We start from the raw sequence: 13,318 nt of genomic DNA, 5'->3' as shown, positions 1-13,318 counted from the left end.
TTGCCTGTTGATTTCTCCCACCGGAGCAGCATCTGTTGTCAAACTGGGAAAGTTGTTCTGACTTTGTGGCTGTGTTGGAAATCGCTCTGTCGTTTCCTGGAAATTACTATGTAATTTCCTGGTTGTCGTTATTTAATATTATGTGTTTCGCCATGTGTATAGTGCAAAGTGAGTGTTAACGTGCATAGATTATACATTATTTTTTATTGTGCGGTGAAATAGCAATCTACAGCCAACGGACAACGCTAATTAATGCTAATGCCCATTAAAAAGTGCTAATCAATCAGATATGGTAATTAGGGTAATGTTACCTGTCCCCCACTAGGCACAAAGGCCATAACACAGGTGAAGGAGGTGGTCATCACTGATGTTGTAAATGTCAATAAGGTTGGTTGATTTAGGCTTCCGAGGTTTTGCATAGTCTGATGTGCCTGACCTGTTGGCCCAAGGGAAGCTGTTAGAAGGAAGATGAAAGACCCATGGAACCGTCTCCAAAATACTACATGTAAATGTAATTTGTGAGAGACACCTGAAAAGAGAAATAGTGCAGCAGACCATGTATTAATAAGGAGATGTAACGCCAGAGTTGCAGAGCATTATGGGTACTGTAGTATATCATGATACAGCCCAGGTACAGTTATGGAGGTCAGTATTACACTTGCCAGGAGATATTGTTGTTGTTAAAGCTGAAATCCGTAACGGTGAAACTGCTACATCCGTTTGCGATATTAGAACAACAAAGCCGTTACTTCAAACAACAAACACTTTATTTTTCCCTTGGACATCATTGCTGTAGGGTAACCCTTTTTTGGGCTTAGGATCTGACCCTTTTTTTCAATTTTCGCCTAAAATGACATTCCCAAATCTAACTGCCTGTAGCTCAAGACCTGAAGCAAGGATATGCATATTCTTGATACCATTTGAAAGGAACCACTTTGAAGTTTGTGGAAATGTGAAATGAATGTATGAGAATATAACACATTAGATCTGGTAAAAGATAATACAAACAAAAAAACAAGTGTTTTCTATTTGTTTTTTTGTTCCATCATCTTTGAAATGCAAGAGAAAGGCCACAATATAATATTGCAGTTTAGAAGCAATTTAGACTTTGGCCACTAGATGGAAGCAGTGTGTGTGCAAAGTTTCAGATTGATCCAGTGAAGCGTTGCAATACTGGACTGTTTTGTATCAAGTCTGCCCAAATGTGTCGAATTGGTCAATTTATACATTTTCAAGTCCATACAGTGGGGAGAACAAGTAATTGATTCACTGCCGATTTTGCAGGTTTTCCTACTTACAAAGCATGTAGAGGTCTGTAATTTTTATCATAGGTGCACTTCAACTGTGAGAGACGGAATCTAAAACAAAAATCCAGAAAATTACATTGTATGATTTTTAAGTAATTAATTTGCATTTTATTGCATGACATAAGTATTTGATACATCAGAAAAGCAAAACGTAATATTTGGTACAGAAACCTTTGTTTGCAATTACAGAGATCATACGTTTCCTGTAGGTCTTGACCAGGTTTGCACACACTGCAGCAGGGATTTTGGCCCACTCCTCCATACAGACCTTTTCCAGATCCTTCAGGTTTCGGGGCTGTCGCTGGGCAATATGGACTTTCATCTCCCTCCAAATATTTTTTATTGGGTTCAGGCCTGGAGACTGGCTAGGTCACTCCAGGACCTTGAGATGCTTCTTACGGAGCCAATCCTTAGTTGCCCTGGCTGTGTGTTTCGGGTCGTTGTCATGCTGGAAGACCCAGCCACGACCCATCTTCAATGCTCTTACTGAGGGAAGGAGGTTGTTGGCCAAGATCTCGTGATACATGGCCCCATCCATCCTCCCCTCAATACGGTGCAGTCGTCCTGTCCCCTTTGCAGAAAAGCATCCCCAAAGAATGATGTTTCCACCTCCATGCTTCATGCTTGGGATGGTGTTCTTGGGGTTGTACTCATCCTTCTTCTTCCTCCAAACACGGCGAGTGGAGTTTAGACCAAAAAGCTCTATTTTTGTCTCATCAGACCACATGACCTTCTCCCATTCCTCCTCTGGATCATCCAGATGGTCATTGGCAAACTTCAGACGGGCCTGGACATGCGCTAGCTTGAGCAGGGGGACCTTGCATTTGCTGCAGGATTTTAATCCATGACGGCGTAGTGTGTTACTAATGGTTTTCTTTGAGACTGTGGTCCCAGCTCTCTTCAGGTCATTGACCAGGTCCTGCCGTGTAGTTCTGGGCTGATCCCTCACCTTCCTCATGATCATTGATGCCCCACGAGGTGAGATCTTGCATGGAGCCCCAGACCGAGGGTGATTGACCGTCATCTTGAACTTCTTCCATTTTCTAATAATTGCGCCAACAGTTGTTGCCTTCTCACCAAGCTGCTTGCCTATTGTCCTGTAGCCCATCCCAGCCTTGTGCAGGTCTACAATTGTATCCCTGATATCCTTACACAGCTCTCTGGTCTTGGCCATTGTGGAGAGGTTGGAGTCTGTTTGATTGAGTGCGTGGACAGGTGTCTTTTATACAGGTAACGAGTTCAAACAGGTGCAGTTAATACAGGTAATGAGTGGAGAACAGGAGGGCTTCTTAAAGAAAAATTAACAGGTCTGTGAGAGCCGGAATTCTTACTGGTTGGTAGGTGATCAAATACTTATGTCATGCAATAAAATGCTAATTAATTACTTAAAACTCATACAATGTGATTTTCTGGATTTTCGTTTTAGATTCCGTCTCTCACAGTTGAAGTGTACCTATGATAAAAAATACAGACCTCTACATGCTTTGTAAGTAGGAAAACCTGCAAAATCGGCAGTGTATCAAATACTTGTTCTCCCCACTGTAACTATAGAGAACATACAAAAATGATATGGTAACACAAAATGTAAGTTTACAGACTCCCAGGAATGTCATACATGATGGATCATTGGCTTATACACAAACTTTCACACATCTAGATGGCCGGGCGGGGTGGGTGTGGAGCCAATGACAGCATGGGCTCAAACTGTAGAGCCCAGTTCCTACATTTGAATATAAAAAAAAAAAACGATGCTACATTTTATCTCTGGGACCCTTACGATGACAAATCGGAGCAAGATTACTGAATGTAAGTACATTATTTACCTTCAGAGGTGAATGTATCAAACCAGTTGCCGTGATACGTTTTTGTTGTTGTTGTGCACTCTCCTCAAAAAATAGCATGGTATTTTTTCACTGTAATATCTACTGTAAATTGGACAGTGCAGTTAGATTAACATGAATTTAAGCTTTCTGCCCATATAAAACATGGCTATGTCCTGGAAAGTTTGCTGTTACTTACAACAGTCATGCTAATCACATTAGCGCATATTAGCTCAACCGTCCCGTATACGGGACACTGATCCCGTAGAGGTTAACCCTTTGTAAAACCATTTGCTATACCATGGCATTGTTGAATATTAGTTTCTGATTGGCTTGAAGGGCATTCTAGAGCATGCACTATTTCCCTATAACGCACGGTATATCTGCACGGTAGAAGTCAATGGCTATAGTTAATTCTTACATGTTCTGTTTTAGCTGCTTTTGAAAGCAAAAGTTGAATTAAAACATTATTGGTATTGTTGAATTAGATTTTCATAATCACAATCTAGGACTGATGGTTTGGTTAGCTAAACTTGCAAGTATGTTTGGTTGGTTACCATGGCAATAAAAGGGATAATCAACTCGGCGCTCTATGCGTTCTCAGGAAAATAATGCAACCCGTGGAAGTTCAGTTCCACTCCGCTACCACGTTGTGGAACACACCTTCCACGTCGTTCATAATTTTTTTCATAGAACGCCTATGATGAAAATTACAGGCCACTCTCATCTTTTTAAGTGGGAGAACTTGCACAATTGGTGGCTGACTAAATACTTTTTCCCCCCCCACTGTATGTATATATATATATATATATATATATATATCAGTGAGGGAAAAAAGTATTTGATCCTCTGCTGATTTTGTACGTTTGCCCACTGACAAAGACATGATCAGTCTATAATTTTAGTGGTAGGTTTAATTGAACAGTGAGAGACAGAATAACAACAACAAAATCCAGAAAAACGCATGTCATAAATGTTATCAATTGATTTGCATTTTAATGAGAGAAATAAGTATTTGACCCATCTGCAAAACATGACTTAGTACTTGGTGGCAAAACCCTTGTTGGCAATCACGGAGGTCAGACGTTTCTTGTAGTTGGCCACCAGGTTTGCACACATCTCAGGAGGGATTTTGTCCCACTCCTCTTTGCTGATCTTCTCCAAGTCATTAAGGTATCGAGGCTGACATTTGGCAACTCGAACCTTCAGCTCCCTCCACAGATTTTCTATGGGATTAAGGTCTGGAGACTGGCTAGGCCACTCCAGGACCTTAATATGCTTCTTCTTGAGCCACTCCTTTGTTGCCTTGGCCGTGTGTTTTGGGTCATTGTCATGCTGGAATACCCATCCACGACCCATTTTCAATGCCCTGGCTGAGGGAAGGAGGTTCTCACCCAAGATTTGACGGTACATGGCCCCGTCCATCGTCCCTTTGATGCGGTGAAGTTGTCCTGTCCCCTTAGCAGAAAAACACCCCCAAAGCATAATGTTTCCACTTCCATGTTTGACGGTGGGGATGGTGTTCTTGGGGTCATAGGCAGCATTCCTCCTCCTCCAAACATGGCGAGTTGAGTTGATGCCAAAGAGCTCCATTTTGGTCTCATCTGACCACAACACTTTCACCCAGTTCTCCTCTGAATCATTCAGATGTTCATTGGCAAACTTCAGACGGGCCTGTATATGTGCTTTCTTGAGCAGGGGGACCTTGCGGGCGCTGCAGGATTTCAGTCCTTCACGGCGTAGTGTGTTACCAATTGTTTTCTTGGTGAAGATGGTCCCAGCTGCCTTGAGATCATTGACAAGATCGTCCCGTGTAGTTCTTGGCTGATTCCTCACCGTTCTCATGATCATTGCAACTCCACGAGGTGAGAACTTGCATGGAGCCCCAGGCCGAGGGAGATTGACAGTTATTTTGTGTTTCTTCCATTTGCAAATAATCACACCAACTGTTGTCACCTTCTCACCAAGCTGCTTGGCGATGGTCTTGTAGCCCATTCCAGCCTTGTGTAGGTCTACAATCTTGTCCCTGACATCCTTGGAGAGCTCTTTGGTCTTGGCCATGGTGGAGAGTTTGGAATCTGATTGATTGATTGCTTCTATGGACAGGTGTCTTTCATACAGGTAACAAGCTGAGATTAGGAGCACTCCCTTTAAGTGTGTGCTCCAAATCTCAGCTCATTACCTGTATAAAAGACACCTGGGAGCCAGAAATCTTTCTGATTGAGAGGGGGTCAAATACTTATTTCCCTCATTAAAATGCAAATCAATTTATAACATTTTTTACATGCGTTTTTCTGGATTTTTTTTATTGTTATTCTGTCTCTCACTGTTCAAATAAAACTACCATAAAAATTATAGACTGATCATTTCTTTGTCAGTGGGCAAACTTAAAAAATCAGCAGGGGATCAAATAAATGTTTCCCTCACTGTATATATATATATATGCTGCAATAGGCTACTAAATAAACTTTCCAGCAGCACACTGACTCAACCAATGATGAAGATGAAGCCATAGGCTACTCACCAGTAATGGCTGATGCGCCCATAGTGGCAATATCCTCAAGATACGCTAATTTGAAAAACAATGCTGATGTTCCTCAAAATTGGGAGTTGTTGAGAAAAAAAAAATATTGGTACTACAGACAGATTAGTCTTCTATTTTCAACAGTAGGCATTTGCTTTCCAAACTGTATGTTTTTCCTGCGATTTATTTTTAAAATGTGCAAAAGGTAAACTAACAGCCGCAACCAACCATAGAAATACACTAAATATACAAAGGTATGTGGACAGCCCTTAAAATTTGTGGATTCGGCTATTTCAGCCACACCCGTTGCTGACAGGTGTATAAAATAGAGCACACAGCTATGCATTCTCCATAGACAAATATTGGCAATAGAATGGCTTTACTGAAGAGCTCAGTGACACTTTCAACGTGGCACCGTCACAGGATGCCACCTTCCAACAAGTAAATTCGTAAAATTTCTGCCCTGCTAGAGCTGCCCCGGTCAACTGTAAGTGCTGTTATTGTGAGGTGGAAACGTCTAGGAGCAACAACGGCTCATCCACGAAGTGGTTGGCCACACAAGCTCACAGAATGGGACCGCCGAGTGCTGAAGCACGTAGCGTGTAAAAATAATCTGTCCTCAGTTGCAACACTCACTACCGAGTTCCAAACTGCCTCTGGAAGCAACTTCAGCACAATAACTTGTTCATCAGGAGTTTCATGAAATGGGTTTCCATGGCCGAGCAGCCGCACTCAAGCCTAAGATTACCATGTGCATTGCCGAGTGGTGTAAAGCTCACTGCTCTGACTCTGGAGCAGTGGAAACGCGTTCTCTTGGGTGATGAATCACGCTTCACAATCTGGCAATCTGACGTACAAATCTGGGTTTGGCGGATGCCAGGAGAACGCTACCTACCCGAATGCATAGTGCCAACTGTAAAGTTTGGTGGAGGAGGAATAAAGGTCTGGGGCTGTTTTTCATGGTTCGGGCTAGGCCCCTTAGTTCCAGTGAAGGGAAAGCTTACCGCTACAGCATACAATGACATTCTAGACGATTCTGTGCTTCCAGCTTTGTGGCAATAGTTTGGGGAAGGCCCATTCCTGTTTCAGCATGACAATGCCTCCATGCACAAAACAAGGTCCGTACAGAAATGGTTTGTCGAGATAGGTGTGGAAGAACTTGACTGGCCTGCACAGAGCCCTGACCTCATCCCCATTGAACACCTTTGGGATGAATTGGAACGCCGACTTGCGAGCCAGGCCTAATCGCCCAACATCAGTGCCCAACCTCACTAATGCTCTTGTGGCTGAATGGAAGCAAGTCCCTGCAGAAATGTTCCAACATCTAGTGAAAAGCCTTCCCAGAAGAGTAGAGGCTGTTATAGCAGCGAAGGGGGGACCAACTCCATATTAATGCCCATGATTGAATTAATATGACGTTTTGGAATGAGCTGTTCGACGAGCATGTGTCCACATACTTTTGGTCATGCAGTGTATAATCCATAGATGGCAGTTCCATTAAAGTCAGGACTGGCAGCTATTGCTACTGTACCCATAAGTTTAACAGGCAAATTGGCAGGGGAAGAGGTTCCAAAACCCTTCTATGGATTATATGTATATGGCCACAACACAACAAGCTGTTCTATATTTAGCGCATATGCTGCCAAAATTGCGGCCTTCCCGACTGTAGGCATACCGGTAACTGCCAAAATAAAGGAAACACTTGAGTAAATGATTGATACAATGTATAAGTTATGGTAGAAACTATTGATCCTTTGTGGCAATATTATGCTCTCTGGATCCTGTGGATGGACAAAAATATATATATATAAATACATTCAAGAAATATATAATTTGCCTCTCAGGCCCAGCCCCTGTAAATCCATGCATTAATCCGGCCCTGGCTCTGTTGTCAGCGGGTCTCAAAGGTCTCGTTCACAGGAAGCTGACTGATGGCAGGCTCTCAAGAGAGAAATCATGGAGGATGTTAAGGACCAGATGACAGGCCTCACATGGGAAATCATCCAGGAGCTGAAATCCCACCTAGGTGTTGACTCCCATGCGGCTGAACGAAGAAGGCCATCGTCCTTGTATTCAAATTCATGGGAAGGTAAACCATATTGCTACCACTGCAACCAGGCTGGACAACATACCAGGTTTTTTTCTAGAGGACTCAGAATATGGGCCGGCTTTAAACTATCCCTGCTGCTGAAGTCCAAGCGGTAGGGTCAGCTGGTAGTGCTTGTTGCTTGTATAACACCAATGAGTTTCTCTGCTAATAGGGTGACCCCACCCTGGCTTTTTTCACTGACATGCTGCTTCTATGACAGGTGTAGCATGGCTCATTGATTAAAGTGGCTGACAGGCGTAAGAAAAACAGACATGCGACTCTCAGTATAGTTTGAGGGTGATGCTAATTGCTTTTGGCTGTGCCTATCCAGACCCACATACTATGTTCAAGGTAAAAGATTGTGTAATCTAAAATGGGTGAACTCCCTTTTAAGTGTTGATTGTCATATGGGTTGCTATCACTGAATGACTGACAGTGCTTGGTTAGCATTAGGCCTGTGTATTATACACTGAGTAAATAAAACATTAAGAACACCTGCTCTTTCCATGACAGACTGACCAGGTGAATCCAGGTGAAAGCTATGATCCCTTATTGATGTCACTTGGTAAATCCACTTCAATCAGTACAGGTTAAAAAAATATTTTTAAGCCTTGAGACAATTGAGACATGGATTGTGTATGTGTGCCATTCAGAGATTGAATGGGCAAGACAAAAAATGTAAGTGCCTTTTAACGGGGTATGGTAGTAGGTGCCAGACGCACTGGGGTTTTCACTCTCAACAGTTTCCTGTGTGTATACGCCACACCTAGTAGAATGATCTCCAGTTCATTTACAGTACCATTCAAAAGTTTGGACACACCTTTTGTGACTACCTCATGAAGCTGGTTGAGAGAGAATGCCAAGAGTGTGCAAAGCTGTCATCAAGGCAAAGGGTGGCTACTTTGAAGAATATAAAATATATTTTGATGTGTTTAACACTTTTTTTCTTACTACATGATTCCATATGAGTTATTTCATAGTTTTGATGTCTTCATTATTTTTCTACAATGTAGAAAATAGTAAAAATAAAGAAAACCCCTTGAATGAGTAGGTGTGTCCAAACTTTGGACTGGTACTGTAGGTAATTGAATAGGAGAGTAATGCACTATGGAAACATTGAGTTTAGATAAGTGTGTAGGCAAGGCTCCCTTTAAATCAAGAGCTATAGGCCAACACATGGTCATAACAGGCATATTGATTGTACGGCACCAGGTTCACAACAGTTTATAATTGAACTGCAGATACAGTGGCTTGCAAAAGTATTCACCCCCTTGGCATTTTTTCTATATTGCTGACTTACAACCCGGAATTAAAATGTATTATTGGGGGGTTAGTATCATTTGATTTACACAACATGCCTACCAATTTGAAGATGCAAAATATATTTTATTGTGAAACAAACAAGACAAAAAATCTGAAAACTTGAGCGTGCGTAACTATTCACCCCCCAAGTCAATACTCTGTAGAGCCACCTTTTGCAGCAATTACAGCTGCAAGTCTCTTGGGATATGTCTCAATAAGCTTGGCACATCTAGCCACTGGGATTTTTGCACATTCTTCAAGGCAAAACTGCTCCAGCTCCTTCAAGTTGGATGGGTTCCGATGGTTTACAGCAATCTTTAAGTCATACCACAGATTCACAATTGGATTGAGGTCTGGGCTTTGACTAGGCCGTTTGAAGACATTTAAATGTTTCCCGCTCGAGTGTTGCTTTAGCAGTATGCTTAGGGTCATTGTCCTGCTGGAGGGTGAACCTCCGTCCCTGTCTCAAATCTCTGGAAGACTGAAACAGGTTTCCCTCAAGAATTTCCCGGTAATTTCCCAGTTTCACAGTCTCTGCCGATGAAAAACACTGTGGGATGGTGTTCTCGGGGTGATGAGAGGTGTTGGGTTTGCGCCAGACATAGCGTTTTCCTTGATGCCCAAAAAGCTCAATTTTAGTCTCATCTGACCAGAGTACCTTCTTCCATATTTTTGGGGAGTCTCCCTCATGCCTTTTGGCGAACACCAAATGTGTTTGCTTATTTTGTTCTTTAAGCAATGGCTTTTTTTCTGGCCACTCTTCCGTAAAGCCGAGCTCTGGGGAGTGTACGGCTTAAAGTGGTCCTATGGACAGATACTCCAATCTCCACTGTGGAGCTTTGCAGCTCCTTCAGGGTTATCGTGGTCCTCTGTAGCTCAATTGGTAGAGCATGGCGCTTGTAACGCCAGGGTAGTGGGTTCGATCCCCGGGACCACCCATACGTAAAAATGTATGCGCACATGACTGTAAGTCGCTTTGGATAAAAGCGTCTGCTAAATGGCATATTATTATTATATTATTATTATTATCTTTGGTCTCTTTGTTGCCTCTCTGATTAATGCCCTCCTTGCCTGGTCCGTGAGTTTTGGTGGGCGGCCCTCTCTTGGCAGGTTTGTTGTGGTGCCATATTCTTTCCATTCTTTAATAATGGAATTAATGGTGCTCCTTGGGATGTTCAAAGTTTTTTTACATTTATTTTTAAAAGCCAACCCTGATCTGTACTTCTCCACAACATTGTCTCTGACCTGTTTGGAGAGCTCCTTGGTCTTCATGGTGCCGCTTGCTTGGTGGTGCCCCTTGCTTAGTGGTGTTGCAGGCACTGGGGCCATTCAGAACAGGTGTGTATATATACTGAGATCATGTGACACTTAGATTGCACACAGGTGGACTTTATTTAACTAGTTATGTGACTTCTGAAGGTAATTGGTTGCACCAGATCTTATTTAGGGGCTTCATAGCAAAGGGGTGAATACATATGCACGCACCACTTTTCCGTTATTAATTTTTTTGAATTTTTTGAAAGAAGTTATTTTTTTCATTTCACTTCACCAATTTGGACTATTTTGTGTATGTCCATTGCATGAAATCCAAATAAAAATCCATTTCAATTACAGGTTGTAATGCAATAAAATAGGAAAAACGCCAAGGGGGATGAATACTTTTGCAAGGCACTGTACATCAAATTATAGTTCTCTGGAGACATTTAATGACTTTGGGCTCCAGAAATGTTGAGGTCATGAACCGATTCCAAAGAGTTGGTTGTTGAACACTAACTGCCAATCATTATGGTCAAGTCTCCATGGTAGCGCACTGTTCCAGCTGGTTTTAACATCGAGACATCTACTCCAACAAAACAGCAGAACACGAGTTTTAAGTTAGCAACTTCTCTCCCTGGAAGTGGAAGAAGTTTTAATGAGGGGGGAAAATATGTTTCAGTCACCTTGTGACATGTAAACAGTGTTGGAAATACGGAGTCTCTTTAAAAGCAGCTTCTTTCTTCCCCCCTCACTTTCATCTGTCTCATACTGTGGCAAGCCGTCCTGGTTGCATCAAGCCACCTCTTTCAACCTTACACCCTTCATCTCATCTGGGAGAGAGCGCTTCAGTGTTTATCACTGATCCAAGGAACACAGAAGGTCTGGGTAAGTGATGGTAGACACACAGGAGCAGACGAGGAGACGGGCAGATCAGAGGACTGCCTCGCCAGACAAGGGCCCAGCTCACTGCCTATCTGTGACATAAAGGATTAGTGGTGGAGAGACACTGTTCTGTCTTCACAAGGCTGCACTTGTTAATCTCTCTCCTCCAACCTCACACGCTCTTTCTCTCGTGCCAGCTCACTTTCTCTTTAGGTCTGTCTCTCGGTCCCAACTTTAATTAGTTTTTGGATTGAGGAAAAGTTGGGTGGTTTTGTCAGGTGATAAAATGGGAGTCTCGTGCCAAGTTGGGTTTAGGGTTTACACGGTTACTCAAATAGATCCTTCTCCCAGTTATTTTTTTATCAGTTTGAGGAGAATGAGGTACAGGATAAAGGTGAAGGATAGAGAGGTGGATATATTATTTAACAGTGTAGAAAGAGTAATAACTATTTTTCTTTCACTTATTTTATTTTATATTATCTAGACTGCAATTCTAAATACACTACATTACCAAAAGTATGTGGACAACTGCTCATCGAACATCTCATTCCACATTCATGGGCATTAATATGGAGTCGCTATAACAGACTCCACTCTTCTGGGAAGGCTTTCCACTAGATGTTGGAACATTGCAATAGTGAGGTTGGGCACTAATGTTGGGGAATTAGGCCTGGCTCGCAGTCGGCGTTCCAATTAATCCCAAAGGTGTTCGATGGGGTTGAGGTCAGGGCTCTGTGCAGGCCAGTCAAGTTCTTCCATACCCATCTCGACAATCCATTTCTGGATGGACCTCATTTTAGCACGGGGGCATTGTCATGCTGAAACAGAAAAGGGCCTTCCCCAAACTGTTGCCACAAAGTTGGAAGCACAGAATTGTCTGGAATGTCATTGTATGCGGTACCATTAAGGTTTCCCTAAGGGGCCTAGCCCGAACCATGAATAACAGCCCCAGATTTTTATTCCTCCTCCACCAACCTTTACAGTTGGCACTATGCATTGGGGCAGGTAGTGTTCTCCTGGCATCCGCCAAACCCAGATTTGTCCGTCGGACTGCCATCACTTCAGAGAACGAATTTCCACTGCTCCAGAGTCCAATGGCGGCGAGCATCACACCACTCCAGCCGACGCATGGTATTGTGCATGGTTTCATGACGGCCGCCCCTGACGAACAGTTATTGTGCTGACATTGCTTCCAGAGGCAGTTTGGAACTTGGTAGTGAGCGCTGCACTCGGCTGTCCCATTCTGTGAGCTTGTGTGGCCTGCCACAACTTGGCGGCTGAGCCATTGTTGCTCCTATATTTTATCACTTCACAATAACAGCACTTACAGTTGACCGGGGCATTTCTAGCAGGGCAGAAATTGTATTAACTGACTTGTTGGAAAGGTGGCATCCTATGACAGTGCCACTTTGAAAGTCACTGAGCTCTTCAGTAAGGCCAATCTACTGTCAATGTTTGTCTATGGAGATTGCATGGCGGTGTGCTCGATTTTATACACCTGTCAGCAACGGGTGTGGCTGAAATAGCCAAATCCACTAATCTGTAGGGGTGTCTGTTGATGGATCTGTTTTAATGTTTCGGTAAAACAAAAAAGTTAAATGGTCTCCAAATACAGTGGGGAGAACAAGTATTTGATACACTGCCGATTTTGCAGGTTTTCCTACTTACAAAGCATGTAGAGGTCTGTCATTTTTATCATAGGTACACTTCAACTGTGAGAGACGGAATCTAAAACAAAAATCCAGAAAATCACGTATGATTTTTAAGTAATTAATTTGCATTTTATTGCATGACATAAGCATTTGATCACCTACCAACCAGTAAGAATTCCGGCTCTCACAGACCTGTTAGTTTTTCTTTAAGAAGCCCTCCTGTATTAGTGCATAGTGCCCGAGTGGCGCAGTGGTCTAAGGAACTGCATCGCAGTGCTAGCTGTGCCACTAGAGATCCTGGTTCGTATCCAGGCTCTGTCGTAGCCGGCCGCGACCGGGAGGCCCATGTGGCGGCGCACAATTGGCCCAGGGTAGGGGAGGGAACGGCCTGCAGGGATGTAGCTCAGTTGGTAGAGCATGGCGTTTGCAATGCCAGGGTTGTGGGTAAGTCGCTCTGGATAAGAGCGTCTGCTAAATGACTAAAA

Source organism: Coregonus clupeaformis, chromosome 4 (assembly GCF_020615455.1).
Source record: "Coregonus clupeaformis isolate EN_2021a chromosome 4, ASM2061545v1, whole genome shotgun sequence".
Taxonomy (NCBI): domain Eukaryota; kingdom Metazoa; phylum Chordata; class Actinopteri; order Salmoniformes; family Salmonidae; genus Coregonus; species Coregonus clupeaformis.
Note: the sequence above shows the minus strand (reverse complement) of the source record.